Source organism: Bubalus kerabau, chromosome 15, assembly GCF_029407905.1.
Source record: "Bubalus kerabau isolate K-KA32 ecotype Philippines breed swamp buffalo chromosome 15, PCC_UOA_SB_1v2, whole genome shotgun sequence".
NCBI lineage: Eukaryota > Metazoa > Chordata > Mammalia > Artiodactyla > Bovidae > Bubalus > Bubalus kerabau.
In genome coordinates, this window is record NC_073638.1 from 78,357,427 (window position 1) to 78,374,043 (window position 16,617).

The following is a 16,617-nucleotide window of genomic DNA, read 5'->3' on the forward strand; positions in this document are numbered from 1 at the left end:
TGGCCAACTCATTCCTTTCTAAAGAGTGCACAGTTCACACCTATTTTTGTCCTGAAAATTCTACAGAGAACTTTTGAAAAGAGGCCTGCACAGTTAGAAATTCTCAAATAAAAAGTGTGATTGTGCTTCCTTGTTCAGCTGCAGGGTGGCACATGTCCCCTTTAACATGCTGGCAATTCCCAGCTTCACTAAAACTGCGCAGATGGGCGCAGTGAAACTGCCAGTTACCTTGTACACAGGAAGTCTCTCAGGGAAGGGAGACAGAGTCACATGGTAATATTTTTCATGGAACTGCTCATAGCCTCTGTGTTAGTGGCTCAGTCGTGTCTGACTCTGTTTGACCCCATGGACTGTGTAGACTTCCAGACTTCTCTGTCCATGGAATTCTCCAGGCAAGAATACTTGAATGGGTAGCCATTCTCTTCTCCAGAGGATCTTCCTGACCCAGGGATCAAACCCATGTCTCCTGCATTGCAGGCAGATTCTTTGTCATCTGAGCCACCACGGAAGCCCTTATAAGGACAGATAACTAATGCCAACCTCATGGGTATGATGATTGTAATAATTACACTTGCCCATATTGACGTGGTGCTTGCTACGTACTGGACCTGGTGCTAAACATTTACAGATATTAACTCATGTAACTTAATCCTCATAACAGGTAGTCACGTAGATGGCCCTAGAGAGGCTTTCCCATTTTCAGAATGTCTGAGTATGTACGTCTTATTGCCATACACTAGGTCAAGATTTCCCCTGAACTTGAATCTTTATGAACTCCTTCAAATTCCTTGGGCAAGTGGGTAAGGAGGTACCAGGTGGCCTACTCACTGAGTCCCTCCTCTGTGCCTGTGTTAGGCATACATCGCTTTGTGCTAAGTCTCTTCAGTCGTGTGCAACTCTGCGACCCCATGGGCTGTAGCCCGTCTCTGTCCATGGGATGCTCCAGGCAAGAATACTGGAGTGGGTTGCCACACCCTCCTCCAGGGGGTCTTCCCCACCCAGGGATCGAACCAGTGTCTCTGATGTCTCCTGCATTGGCAGGCGGGTTCTTAACCACTAACACAACCTGGGAGCCCACACATTACATCACTGAATCCTTAAAACAAGCCTTTGAGGTGCTTTCTGTTATTAACCCCATTTTACATTCGCAGGAACTAAGTCAGAAAGATAAAGTACACCCAGTGCCTGCGTTAGATCTAGTAAGTCAAGACTGAGAGTGTCAACTGGATTTGGCCATGTGGAAGTTGCAGAATGATGTAGGGTCCCCTGCAGGTAGAAGAGTGAATGAGTGGTGAAGGAGAAAGATGACTTGAGAAGCTTGGCTGTGCTCAAGAGGGGAGAAGTGTTATTTATTGAATGTTCCCTTGTGCTCTGACATCATGAGATGCCAGGGTGAAGCAGAAGAGCCAACAGATATGGGCTTCTGTCCTCAGGTGACCGACAGTGCAGCAAAGAGAGACAGTCCACAGGTTTATTCAACTTCAACTTGGTAAGTGCTGAAAACACAAGAGGAGGGTGGTGTGTGTCTATTACAGCAAGATGGCACCTGAAGACGGGGAGGAAGGAGGCATCTCTGAGGAAGTGATGCTCGAGTGGATGATGATTTCATATCCCCCGTGGGTCCACCTTCAGGAAGCAAACACCCTGGCCCTGCTGACATGGGCATTTGGGTCCCCGTGGAAATTTCTTATTGTTGTGTGTCAGCTCCGTCACCTGGCTTCTAGAACGGGCATATGCAAATGGAGTCATTTATGTGTGCTCAAAGTATACTGGCTACACCCTAAAGTAGGAACTGAGCCTCCCCCACTAAAGTAGTCCCAAACAGCCCCAGAGAAGGACTTCACTCACACTCTCAAACCAGCCTGCCTCTGCAGTCTGCCTCTCTTTCCTCTTTGACCCTGGATTCCCTTTGTCTAAATCCCCCGCTGGTGAGGCTAGTTGATGGCCAAGGTTAGAGAGTCTGAATGTGAGAATACCCACGTGTGTGCCGGGGCCTTCTCCCCAGGCTTCTATCACCGCCGATCATCGGGGTGGGGAGCAGGGCTGGGTCTGGGTGGAGGTACTCAGGTGCAGAGTGTGCCGGCCACACCCCGGAGTAGTGATGCTTGAGCTCATAGTCTCCCATTCAAGTTTTCTGTCTCCTTTCTGTCCTGTTCAATTCCAGTTCAAGGGCCAGACGGGAGGTCGACATATGACCTTAGGCATGTTACTTAACCTCCTTGTGCCTCAATTTCCTCCTCTGAAATATAGAGATAATGAAAGTACCTATTTCAGGGAATTCCCTGGTGGTCCAGGGGCTAGGACTTGGTGCTTTCCTTGCCCTGGTTGAGGAACTAAGATCCCACAACCTGCGTGGTGTGGTCAAACAAACAAAGAGTACCTGTGTCAGACTAAGTGAGAAAATTCATATAAAGCAGCTTGCATAGTGGCCAGCACATAGTAGGTATTGGATAATTGCTAGCTTTTATTATTACTATTATGATTATGTTTTGGAGAGTTCTGTTATATTGTGTTTGAGTCTTAGCTCAGCTAGCCAGAGCCTACTATTTAAAGTCTACTTATGGGCATCCCTGGTGCTCTAGTGGTTAAAAATCTGCCTGCCAATGCAGGGGACACGGGTTCGACCCCAGGTCTGGGAAGACCCACATGCTGCAGAGCAACTTATCAACTACTGAAGCCCAGACGCCTACAGCCCACGAGCCCTAACTACTGAGCCCACACGCCTAGAGCCTGTGCTCTGCAACGAGAGAAGTCCCTGTTATCTGCAACTAGGGAAAGCCCGTGTGCAGCAACGAAGACCCTGCACAACCAAAAATAAAAGTAAATAAATAAATATTGAAAAAAACACAAAGTGTACTGTTGAATAAATTGGTGTTTTACTTTTATCCATCAGTCTTACAAACTTAGCTAAAGTACATCTGACCCTAAGGGCTGAAGCGAAAGCTGACAAGCTCTGGATTCAGAACAAGGCGGAGGACAGCCTTGGCTTGCGACCCACGCGCCAGAGGCATGAGGCTTCTTGGAAGTCAGCTTGCTGCCCTCCCTGGATACGCCCAACCTCTCCATTGTTTTTCCATTTGAATCTCCGGCATTCTGAGGCCACCCTTGCTTTTTATATTCCAACCAGAAAAGAACGTGTTTTTAAATACAGTAGTACCTACATGCCAAAGATTTCTAACTGTCTCAAGAGTTTGGGGAGATCTTTTTCTTTTGTTACTTTTGAAGAAAAATTCACAACTTAGGCTGCTGATCAGCCCAACTGCAAGTATTACTGCTATTTTCTATTGGAGTATAATTGCTTTACAATGCTGTGTTAGCTTCTGCTGTGCAACAAAGTGAATCAGCTATTTGTATACATTAATCTCTTCCCTTTTGGACCTCCTCCCACCCCCCACCCCACCCCTCTAGGTCATCACAGGGCATATGTGGAGTCTAGAAAAATGGTTCAGATGAACCTACTTGCAGGGCAGGGTAGAGACCCAGACATAGAGAACAGACATGTGGAACGGTCGGGGTAGGGGAGGGTGGGACTAACTGGGAGAGTAGCTTTGACATACATACACTACCACGCATAAAACAGCGAGCTAGTGGGGAGCTGCTGTACAGCACAGGGAACTCCGTTCAGTGCTCTGGGGGGATCTTTGTTTCCCCCACCACTCTCTTGCTTGACTTGGTGGGCCTCCTATTGTCTTCCTTAGCGAGGCAACGCAGTGCTGAGCGCCAGAAAAGGCCCAGGGAAAATCCTCTGCCAACATGCAAAACCAGAGGAAAAAAAAAAGCAATGATTTTGGAGCAGACTGGCATCAACTGTGAGTCCAGTCTGCCATATTTACTTTTTCTTAATCTAAAATAACAGAGATAACGTACACAATAGACTTTCTAACTTGCCACTTTTCCCTTATCTTTTTTCCCTTTGTGAACCTAAGACATCATGTTCTTTCATACAATCCCTCAAAAAAAAAAAAAAAAAAAGAAGAAAAAAGCCTTTGGCCATTCCATTCCCTGCTGCCCATGGAGAAGGACAGACTCTATCTGATATTTCAGCTGGAAGGCAGGGTGGCAGATTCTTTCCAATGGGGTGGTGACTTCCTCCCTACTTTCAGAACACACCCCTTCCCAAAAATACGCCCTCCGGGGCAAGCAGCACAAAGGGAGCTCTCGGCGTCAGCAAATGCCCACATCGCTTCCTTTTCCTTTTACACCCAGTGGCCTGAGAATGGCACAAGAGTTTGGGGAATCCACACCACAAAGTTGTGTGCAGCCCCTCTGGGCCTGGAAGTGGCCTCTCTCTCCTCTCTTACCCTCCTGGTCCGTCTTCCAAACCATCGTAGGTGGTTTGGTTGCTAAGTCGTGTCTGACTCCTGGCAACCCCATGGGCTGCAGCCCTCCAGGATCCTCCATCCATGGGATTTCCCAGGCAAGAATACTGGAGTGGGTTGACATCTTCTCCGGGATCTTCCCGACTCAAGGATTGAACCTGCACCTTCTGCATTGCAGGCAGATTCTTCACCGACTGAGCTACCAGGGAAGCCCGTCATAGTGATTGTCCTAAAACCCAAATCTGATCATTCCATCTACTTAGGAACTTGCTATGGCCTTTTGGCCCAAAGCAAGCATTCTCAAGCTCCAGTCGATGCATGGACCTGTGCGTAGTTGACTATGAAAGAACAGTCTTTAAAAAATTTTTTTTTTACTTTTTGGTGGTGCCATGCAGCATGTGGATCCTAGTTCCCCAATCAGAGTTAGAACCCATGCCCCTTGCATTAAGAGCATGCATAGTCTTAACCACTGGACCATCAGGGGAGTCACAGAATGATCATATTTAAGATATAGTTTCTGAAGTTTGGGATAAGGCCTGGGAATTTGTAGATGTTAGTTTGAATTCTTTAGATTGTAAGTGACAAAAACTCATCTCAAACTAGTTTAGGTCAAAAAAGGAATCCGTTATTTCCTAGGGCGTTCAGGGGATAAAACTACCTCCATTATATCTGGGGGATTTTAATCTATTGGCTTGACTGAGTGACGACATGGAGAGGTCAGTGTCTTTGAAAGAGTTTATTACTTACACTTCCCGAGACCAAAGGCCCTTGCCGTGCAGGGCACCTAAGGAAGCACGAGCTTTGCCAGGAGGCAGGAAGAGGTGAACCACAGCCCTGATTGGGGCTTTTGCAGGAAAGGTAAGGCGGGGTAGAGTAAACAGCTTAGGACTGGCTAGTTTGAATGATTCCTCTGGGCTTTGGGGCACAGCAGCTGTTCCTAGATGTCTGATTTCTGGCCCTGTGTTGATCTGGGTTGGGGAAATAATGGCTTGGTGTGTATGAGTTAGTTAAAGGAGGTGATTTCAGAGTATGAGCTCTGGATCTCAGAGGAGATATAAACAACTAAAGCTGGCTAATTGATGCCAAATAGACAAATATAGAATCTAAGAAAACAGGAAAACAACAGAATGGGAAAGACTAGAGATCTCTTCAAGAAAATTAGAGATACCAAGGGAACATTTCATGCAAAGATGGGCTCAATTAAGGACAGACATGGTATAGACCTAACAGAAGCAGAAGATATTAAGAGATGGCAAAAATACACAGAAGAACTGTACAAAAAAGATCTTCACGACCCAGATAATCACGATGGTGTGATCACTCACCTAGAGCCAGACATCCTGGAATGTGAAGTCAAGTGGGCCTTAGAATGCATCACTACGAACAAAGCTAGTGGAGGTGATGGAATTCCAGTTGAGCTATTTCAAATCCTGAAAGATGATGCTCTGAAAGTGCTGCACTCAATATGCCAGCAAATTTGGAAAACAGCAGTGGCCACAGGACTGGAAAAGGTCAGTTTTCATTCCAATCCCAAAGAAAGGCAATGCCAAAGAATGCTCAAACTACTGCACAATTGCACTCATCCCACACACTAGTAAAGTAATGCTCAAAATTCTCCAAGCCAGGCTTCAGCAATACATGAACCATGAACTTCCAGATGTTCAGGCTGGTTTTAGAAAAGGCAGAGGAACCAGAGATCAAATTGCCAACATCCGCTGGATCATCGAAAAAGCAAGAGAGTTCCAGAAAAACATCTATTTCTGTTTTATTGACTATGCCAAAGCCTTTGACTGTGTGGATCACAATAAACTGTGGAAAATTCTTCAAGAGATGAGAATACCAGACCACCTGACCTGCCTCTTGAGAAACCTTTGTGCAGGTCAGGAAGCAACAGTTAGAACTGGACATGGAATAATAGACCGGTTCCAAATAGGAAAAGGAGTACATCAAGGCTGCATATTATCACCCTGCTTATTGAACTTATATGCAGAATACATCATGAGAAATGCTGGGCTGGAAGAAGCACAAGCTGGAATCAAGATTGCTGGGAGAAATATCAATAACCTCAGATGTGCAGATGACACCACCCTTATGGCAGAAAGTGAAGAGGAACTAAAAAGCCTCTTGTTGAAAGTGAAAGAGGAGAGTGAAAAAGTTGGCTTAAAGCTCAACATTCAGAAAACAAAGATCATGGCATCTGGTCCCATCACTTCATGGGAAATAGATGGGGAAACAGTGGAAATAGTGTCAGACTTTATTTATCTGGGCTCCAAAATCACTGCAGATGGTGACTGCAGCCATGAAATTAAAAGATACTCCTTGGAAGGAAAGTTATGACCAACCTAGATGGCATATTCAAAAGCAGAGATATTACTTTGCCAACAGAGGTCCTTTTAGTCAAGGCTATGGTTTTTCCAGTGGTCATGTATGGATGTGAGAGTTGGACTATGAAGAAAGCTGAGAGCTGAAGAATTGATGCTTTTGAACTGTGGTGTTGGAGAAGACTCTTGAGAGTCCCTTGGACTGCAAGGAGATCCAACCAGTCCATCCTAAAGAAGATCAGTTCTGGGTGTTCATTGGAAGGACTGATGCTGAAGCTGAAACTTCAATACTTTGGCCACCTGATGTGAAGAGTTGACTCATTGGAAAAGACTCTGATGCTGGGAGGGATTTGGGGCAGGAGGAGAAGGGGATGACAGAGGATGAGATGGCTGGATGGCATCACTGACTCAATGCACATGAGTTTGGGTGAACTCTGGGAGTTGGTGATGGACAGGGAGGCCTGGTGTGCTGTGATTCATGACTGAGCGACTGAACTGAACAGAACTGAAGAAAACACAGGACAAAAGCTGGCTTCAGTAGGAATGGATCTAGAGTGGTGTGGTCTACAAAGCTGCCACTAGCCACGTGTGACTGGCAAACACTTCAAAATATGGTTAGCCAAATTGAAATGGGATATGAAGTACAAGCTGGCTTTCAAAGAGCATAAAAAAAAAAAATCTCATTAATGATCTTATATATTGATGACACATTGAAGTAAAATTTTGGAAATATTGAATTAAATATAACATAGCATGGAAATTCATTTCCTTTGCTTCCTTTTACTTTTCCTAACATGGATGCTAGGAACTGAAGATTGCATATGGCAGCTTGTATTTTGGAGTAGGAAATGGTTACCCACTCTGGAAAATTCATGTCTGGAAAATTCCATGGACAGAGGAGTCTGGCATGCTGCAGTCCATGGGGTCACAAGGAGTCCGACTCAACTAAGCACAGCACAGCTTGTATTTATGGCTTACATTGTATTTCTATTGAACAGCATTGATCAAGACCAAATGATGTCCTCTCTGTCTCCCTCTCTCTTTCCGTAATTTGACTCTGCTCACTTCCGATATATTTGGAGTTCATTCTCTCCGACTATCAACTATCTTTCCCTGTGTGTCCATGGGAAAGTGACTGATGGAAGCTCCCAGCTTATAGAATTCCAGCTTCCTAATGCTGTCGAGAGAAGGCAATGGCAACCCGCTCCAGTACTCTTGCCTGGCAAATCCCATGGACAGAGGAGCCTGGTAGGCTGCAGTCCATGGGGTCGCTAGGAGTTGGACACAACTGAGCGACTTCACTTTCATGCATTGGAGAAGGAAATGGCAACCCACTCCAGTGTTCTTGCCTGGAGAATCCCAGGGACGGCGGAGCCTGGTGGGCTGCCGTCTATGGGGTCGCACAGAGTCGGACATGACTGAAGTGATTTAGCAGCAGTAGCAGCAGAATGCCTTTGAAGACAGGCTTTCTTCCACTGTTCATACATTAGTCTCTGAGAGAAAGACTCGCTGGCTTGCTGATATCTCATATTCTAATCCCCCTAGAATGCTTCTGTCCAGGGAAAATTTCCTGTATCAACCACTTAGTTTTCATGAGATGAAGTTTGTATCCCCTCATTCCTGTGCTTTTACATGTGCCAGTCCATCAGCCTGAAATACCTTTCCTTCTCTCCTGCCTGGCTAATTTCTAATTCAGCCAGATTCTTCATGATCTAGCTGAAATGTGAAGCTCTGCTATCTCCATCATAACACTCATTTCTTGTGTAGCGAACTACCACAAATCTAGAGGTTTAAAACAATACATTTATTGTCTCATAGTCTTGTGTTCCAGGAATCTGGCATGGTTTATCTGGGTCATTTGCTCAGGATCTCATCAATCAGTAATCAATATGGTAGTTGATCTCCATAGTCTAATCTGCAGACTCCATTAGGAAAGAATTAATTTCCAAGATCATTCAGGTGGTTGGTAAAATTCATTTCCTTTTGACTGCATGATTCAGGCTTCTGTTTTCTTGTTGGCTATAAACTGGGGCTACTCGTTTTCTTTCTATCAAAATTAATTTTTATTTTTAATTGGAGGATAATTGCTTTACAGTATTATGTTGGTTTCTGCCATACATCAACATGAATCAGCCATAGGCATATTTATGTCCCCTCCCTCTTGAACGTCCCTCCGTGGAGCTACTCTTCACTAGAGGTTGCCCACAAGTCCTCAGTGTGTGACTTTCCCCATAAGCTCTCTCACAGGGAATTCCCTGGGGGGCCAGTGGTTAGGACTTGGTACTTTCACTGCCGGGACCTAGATTCAGCCCCTGGTTGGGGGAACTACGGTCCTGCAAGTTGCCTTCTCACAATACGGCAGCTTATTTTTTCCAAGCCAGTAACAGAGAGTGAATCTCTCTAGCGTGTGTTTTCGGAGTGGAAACATGTACACAATTGTAACTCTAATCACATTTTTAGCTCTACTGGTTACAAGCACATCACAGGTCCTATCCACACCCAGGGCATGTCCTCCACAATTAGCAATGTGACTAATGAGAGTCTGCTGTGTACCAGAAACTATACCAGGCACTTTTCATTCATTATTTCATTTAATCCTCTGATCACCTTAGGAGATGAATACTATGAAAGCTGTTTTAAGACGTGGAAATTGAAGCTAAAATAAATTGGTTTTGACTTGTTCAAGGTCCTCTCCCACACTCCCCCACCAATACATGGCAAAGCTGGGATTCAAACTCAGATTTGATCTTAAAAGAACCTTCTGCCCTTTAAACCTCAACTTTGAAGTAGTTTGCCCCAGAAACGTTTAAAAAAATCATCCTCTTCTTCCTCTTTCTCAAGGGTCACAACAGAAATAGGAAATGCATATTCTTTGCTTCTTGGGTTCATATTTTTAATCAGAATCAGAACGAAGTCTTCCTACTAAGAGAGACTGTTCAGATAGAAGCTGGCCATTCTAGGAAACATTATGTTGCAGAATTAGGGCAGGCTGCCAAAGCAGGGAATGGGACCTGACCTGGATTTTCTCAATGCTATTTGACAATAATTATATAATAATACCTCATAGTTATATACTGCATTATCAATTGTTGTCTCATTTGATTCTCAGTGTCCCTGTGGGTCAACCAGGGCAGAGATTTTCTGTAGTATATATATATATATATATATATTTTAATTTACCTATTTTAATTTTTGGCTGCATTGGGTCTCAGTTGCAGCATGTGGGTTTTCTCTAGCTGTGGCAGGTGGGCACCGGAGCACTTGGGCTCTGTATGTGGTTGTGATGAGCTGGCCTAGTAGTATGATCTGAGTTCCCAGACCAGGGATTGAACCTTTGTCCCTTCCTTGAAAGGTGGATTCTTAACCACTGGACCACTAGGGAAGTCCCCCTCCATATTCATTAAAAATATATATATATGTATTTTTTTATTTTTATTTTTGACTGTGCTGGGTCTTCATTGCTGTGCAGGCTTTCTCTAGCTGCAGTGCTCAGGCTTCCCATTGCAGTGGTTTCTCTTGATGCTGAGCAGAGGTGCTAGTCCCGTGGCTTGTGGGATCCTTCTGGATGTAGGCTCGAACCCATGTCTTCTGCATTGGCAGGTGAGTATTTTTTTTACCACTGAGCCACCAGGGAAGCCCCAACTCCATATTCTTAAATCTTCTCCTTAAACAGGATTTTAGACGGCTGCTTAATATTTAATGCAATGGATTTATTCTTCCTTACTCGAAACTGTTTCCTTAATTTTAGTTATTTAGGTTTCTCCTTGTTTTTCACTATTGTAGAAAGTATTGTGAGAAACATCTCTGATGGTCAAAAATATCCTCTCATCAGGACACAGTCCCAGAAAAGGGATGGCAGATGACAGCCTTAAGGGTCTCGGTGTATATAGAGGTATGATTATAACCCCCACCTTTTAGGCCCAGAAACAGTCTTAGAGTGTGACTTGCCCAGATTCACATGGCTCATAAATGTGTAGTGGAGACTTGGATCCAAGTGCTCTGCTTCCAAGACGAAGCTCTTCCTTACACCCAGCCGCTCGCAGTGTGCTCCGCCGAGCAGCGGCTTTGGCAGACTCGGGGAGAATGCTGTGCTGTCGTTCAGTCCCTCAGCGGTGTCTGCCCTGCGACCCCAGGGACTGCAGCCCGCCAGGCTTCCCTTATCCTTCACTGCTTCCCGGAATTTTCTCGAACCTAGGTTCATGGAGTCAGTGATGCTATCTAACCATTGCATCCTCTGCCACCCTCTTCTCCTTTTGCCTTCAATCTTTCCCAGCATCAGGGTCTTTTCCAGTGAGTTAGCTCTTCCCATCAGTTGGCCAAAATATTGGAGCTTCAGCTCCTTCCAATGAATATTCAGGACTGATTTCCTTTAGGATGGACTGGTTGGATCTCTTTGCAGTCCAAGGGACTCTCACGAGTCTTCTCCAGTGCCACAGTTCAAAAGCATCAATTCTTCGGTGCTCAGCCTTCTTTATGGTCCAGCTCTCATGTTGGTACCTGACTACTGGAAAAACCATTACTTTGACCACATAAACCCTTGTTAGCAAAGTGATGTTTCTGCTTTTGAATATGCTGTCTAGGTTTGTCACAGCTTTTCTTTCAAGGACCCAGCGTCTTTTAATTTTATGGCTGCAGTCACTGTCCTCAGTGATTTTGGAGCCCAAGAAAATAAAGTCTGTCACTGTTTCCATTGTTTCCCTATCTATATGCCATGAAGTGATGGGACCAGATGCCATGATCTTAGATTTTTGAATGTTAAGTTTTAAGCCAGCTTTTTCACTCTCCTCTTTCACCCTCATCAAGAGGCTATTTACTTCCTCTTTACTTTCTGCCATTAGAGTGGTATCATCTGCATATCTGGGGTTGTTATTCCTCCCAGCCATGTTGATTCCAGCTTGTGATTCATCCAGCCCAGCATTTTGCATGATGGACTCTGCATGTAAGTTAAATAAGCAGGGTGACAATATGCAGCCTTGATGTACTCCTTTCCCAATTTTGAACCAGTCTGTTGTTCCATGTCCAGTTCTAACTGTTGCTTCTTGACCTGCATACAGGTAAGGTGATCTGGTATTCCCATCTCTTTAAGAATTTTCCACAGTTTGTTGTGATCCAGTCAAAGGCTTTAGCATAGTCAAGGAAGCAGAAGATGTGTTTTTGAAATCCCTTGCTTTCTCTATGATCCAACGGATGTTGGCAATTTAATCTCTGCTTCTCTTGGATTTTCTAGATCCAGCTTATACATCTGGAAGTTCTCGGTTCAGGTACTGTTGAAGCCTAGCTCGAAGGATTTTGAGCATTACTTTGCTAGCATGTGAAATGAATGTAATTGTGCGGTAGTTTGAACACTATCATTGCCCTTCTTTGGGACTGGAATGAAAACTGACCTTTTCCAGTCCTGTGGCCATTGCTGACTTTTCCAAATTTGCTGACATACTGAGTGCGGCACTTCAACAGCATTACCTTTTAGAATTTGAAAGAGCTCAGCTGGAGTTCTATTACATCTACTAGCTTTGTTCATGGTAATGCTTCCTAAAGCCCATTCAACTTCACACTCCAGGACGTCTAGCTCTAGGTGAGTGACCACACCATGGTGGTTTTCTGGGTCCTTAAGATCTTTTTTGTACAGTTCTTCTGTGTATTCTTTTATACTTAATTTCTTCTTCTTCTGTTAGGTCCTTGCTGTTTCTGTCTTTTATGGTGCCCATCCTTGCATGAAATGTTCCCTTAGTGTCTGCAATTTTCTTGAAGAGATCTCTGGTCTTTCCCATTCTATTTTCCTCTATGTCTTTGCATTGTTCACTGAAGAAGGCTTTCTTATCTCTCCTTGCTATTCTTTGGAATTCTGCATTCAGATGGATATATCTTTCCTTTTCTCCCTTGTCTTTTGCTTCTCTTCTTCTCTTAGCTATTTGTAAGGCCGCCATAGACAACAATCTTGCCTTCTTGCATTTCTTCTTCTTTGGGATGGTTTTGGTCACTGCCTCCTGTACAGTGTTATGAACCTCAGTCCATAGTTTTTCAGGCACTCTGTCTGCCAGACCTAATCTCTTTAATCTATTCATCACCTCCACTGTATAATCATAAGGGATTTGATTTAGGTCACACCTGAATGGCCTAGTGGTTTTCCCTACTTTCTTCCATTTAAGTCTGAATTTTGCAATAAGGAGTTCATGATCTGAGCCACAGTCAACTCCTGGTCTTGTTTTTGCTGACTGTATAAAGCTTCTCCATCTATGGCTGCAAAGAATGTAATCAGTCTGATTCGGTGTTGACCATCTGGTGATGTCCATGTGTAGAGTCTTCTCTTGTGTTGTTGGAAGAGGGTGCTTGCTATTATCAGCGCGTTCTCTTGACAAAACTCTATTAGCCTTTGCCCTGCTTCATTTTGTACCCCAAGGCCAAATTTGCCTACTATTCCAGGTATCTCTTGACTTCCTACTTTTGCATTCCAGTCCCCTATGATGTAAAGGACACCTTTTTTTGGTGTTAGTTCTAGAAGGTCTTATACATTTTCATAGAACTGTTCAACTTCAGCTTCTTCAGCATTATTGGTTGGGGCATATACTTGGATTATCGTGAAGTTGAATGGTTTGCCTTGGAAATGAACTGAGATCATTCTGTCATTTTTGAGATTGCACTCAAGTACAGCATTTCAGACTCTTGTTGACTATCAGGGCTACTCTTTATATACTCTAAGGGATTCTTGTCCACAGTAGTAGATAAAATGGCATCTGAATTAAATTCACATATTCCCATGTATTTTAGTTCACTGATTCCTAAAATGTCAACATTCACTCTTTCCATCTCCGGCTTGACCGCTTCCAATTTACCTTGATTCATGGACCTGACATCCCAGGTTCCTGTGTAATATTGTTCTTTACAGCATTGGACTTTACTTTTACCGCCAGACACGTCCACAGCTGAGTGTCATTTCCGCTTTGGCCCAGCTACCTCATTCTTTCTGCAGCTATTAGTAATTGCCTTCTACTCTTCCCCAGTAGCATACTGGACACCTTCTGACCTGGAAGGCTCATCTTCTGGAGCTATATCTTTTTGCCTTTTCATACTGTTCATGGGATTCTCTTGGCAAGAATACTGGAGTATCCTCCAGTGGACAGTCTTTTGTCAGACCCACCCAAGATTTTGTGAATCAGAACCTGCATTTGCACCATCCTGAGATGCCTATACGTACATTAAGTTTGAAAGTGATGCTTACAACACACCGTCTCCTATAATCCTGTGAAGAGCTTTAAGATGAAGCTTAACACCAGTTTCTCCTCAGCTTTGAGAAGTCGCACGTTTCCACAAGGGCTGTTTGCAGTGTGTCCTCCTCATGAAGGGATTTGTTCATTTCCTTGTAAACCATCAGATTCTTTTTAAAAAATATTTATTTATTTGGCTGTATTGGGTCTTAGTTGTGGCACTTGGAATCTCTGTTGCAGCACGCAGGATCTTTTTAGCTGTATTGTGTGGGATATAGTTCCCTGACCAGGTATCGTACCTGGGCCCCCTGCATTGGGATTGCGGAGTCTTAGCCACTGGATCATCAGGGAAGTCCCAAAACATCAGAAATCTTTAACTCCATTTTTATCCCTGGATATGGCCAAACTCCCTGCTCAGAACCATACAAACAGCACTTTGGATACTTTTCAGGAAGTACCATGGAGAAGGAGAAAGGGTACGACACCAGGAGTCCTGGTCCAGATTCCATAATTAACAAGTTGGGTGACTCTGGAGAGCCTCTGAATCTTTCTTTATTGAATTAGATACAATGATGAGAACATGCTTTGTATATCATAAAGCCTTGGGTCCTTCTGTTTGGGAGCCTATATTTAGACATCATCTTCCTTGTGAGGGAAATGATGGTGTTTAGACTAGATGATCCTTGGGGCAAGTATTCAGAGGGCCAAATCCTTCCGAGAAAGTCTATTTTAGGTAGGATTCCACCTGTGCTCCCCAGGAATATAATGACAGGGGGATTATATAATGAGTCAAATCAGAATGGGTGAGAGTGAGAGCTTGGAGTAACTGATCTTCAAAGTCCCTTTAAAATCTAAAAACATACGCTTTTCTCCCATTTCAATACAAAAAAAAGAATGAGAATTCTAGCATCAGCTGGTTATTTTATGCAACTACCTGCTTTCAGGAAAGAGAGAAACTATTCTATTCTTTAAAAATTTGGATTTACTTCAATCTCATTCCTGAGATTTAAATATGTCTTCTTGTATGTGATTCAATTAATTTCACTTGCCTTAAGCACACTGAGAAGAGAGCAGGCTCAGGTCTTCCCAATCAGATGTAATTACTGAAGTCACTGATCTCTGGTCTGTTTTCCTTTTTCCTCTACACTTATTACCTTTCTTGGAGGAAGGAAGTTAAAAGCTTTACATAGTCTCTCTGTTTTGTAACCACGTTTCTCAAACTTAAGAATTGAGCATCGTGATGACTAAATAAGAGGTCTGATTCAGCTTCTTGGAAAAACACATAGTTAAAGGAATTTATGTGTCACACGCAGCAGATTTCAAAAAAAAAATGGTCAATGATTGCCATTAACCCTGAACATCACAGTCATATCCACAGAAAAAGGAACCAAATTGTTGAGACTAAAATCTAAAACTTCCCTTTTGTTTTAATGTATTATATAATCTGTTTTCTTATGATAATTCAGATTATATTTTTTTCTTAGAGCTCCTTGGATATGGGGGGGTGTTAAATTGAGCTTTTTGATATTGAGAGGTCAGTATTTCTAAAATCTCCAGGTTCTGAGAGGGGGAAGCAAGGGGAACAGAGAATATTTCGATTACTTTCAACAGCAGGATCGGAGAAGGCAATGGCACCCCACTCCAGTACTCTTGCCTGGAAAATCCCATGGATGGAGGAGCCTGGAAGGCTGCAGTCCATGGGGTCGCTGAGGTTCGGACACGACTGAGAGAATTCCCTTTCACTTTTCACTTTCATGCATTGGAGAAGGAAATGGCAACCCACTCCAGCGTTCTTGCCTGGAGAATCCCAGGGACGGGGGAGCCTGGTGGGCTGCCATCTATGGGGTCGCACAGAGTCAGACACGACTGAAGTGACTTAGCAGTAGCAACAGCAGGATATTTGCACAAGCATCTATTACTTAATATCCCTTATTAGGTATGGATGGGAAACTAACTACTCATTCATTTTACACGTATTTGGTAAAAGCTTATGTGTCAGACACACCTAGAGATCCCAGGTGAAAGACACAGCTCCTGCCCTCAAGGGGCTTCGAGTGCAGTGGTACGCTGGGTATTGGCATAAGGGTGCCCACAGGGCACTACAGAGACGTCAAGGACAGAAAATTCCTCCGAAGGGGATGGGAAAAAACTCCCTGGAAGAGGAGTCCCTTGGGCTGAGGAGGAGATAGTGAGGGGGATGAGGGAGGGAAGGGTGTTCCATTCAGAGGGAACAGCAGAGGCAGAGGGAAAAAAAGCAAAGCGCAGAGGCAGCCGAAAGCACACCAAAGGATGAGGCATGACTCAATGGCAGCAGATACGTAGACGACGGAGAAAGATGCAGGCGACACCGCAGGACCCGATGTAGCACCTGCTGAAATAAACCCGGGCAGACCAAGCCAATACAGACCGTCACTGTATGACGTCAGAGACTGGAGTTGCTTTACAGGCACTTTAGAAATAATACCTGTTAGGAGGGAACTTTAGCTTGGAGCAGGCACTGTATCAAAAAAATCCTTTGGTTGGAACTCCCCTGGCGGTCCAGGGGTTAAGACCATGCTTCCAATGCAAGGGGCGCAGGTTTTATCCCTGGTGGGCTTACTGAGATTCCATATGCTGTGCAGCACAGACAAGAAAGTATATTTAAAAAAAATAAAAGAAGGGAGAAAAAGAAAGAAAGAAATTCATTGGCATTACTCCAGAAGTAGAGATTATTATTCTTATTTTGCCTAGACTTACTTTTTCTTTCTTTGTGTTTTTCTTTTTCTTTCCCCCTTT

The 16,617-nt window shown here is 44.0% G+C and overlaps 1 long non-coding RNA gene across 1 annotated transcript; it reads left to right on the plus strand.

The window, feature by feature from the left end:
- Nucleotides 1-460: 460 nt before the first annotated feature.
- LOC129628411 (uncharacterized) lies at nucleotides 461-2,800 on the plus strand. Its single transcript, XR_008702816.1, has 3 exons — nucleotides 461-1,199; nucleotides 1,434-1,489; nucleotides 2,610-2,800. It is a non-coding gene; the product is annotated as an uncharacterized LOC129628411 (long non-coding RNA).
- Nucleotides 2,801-16,617: the final 13,817 nt, after the last annotated feature.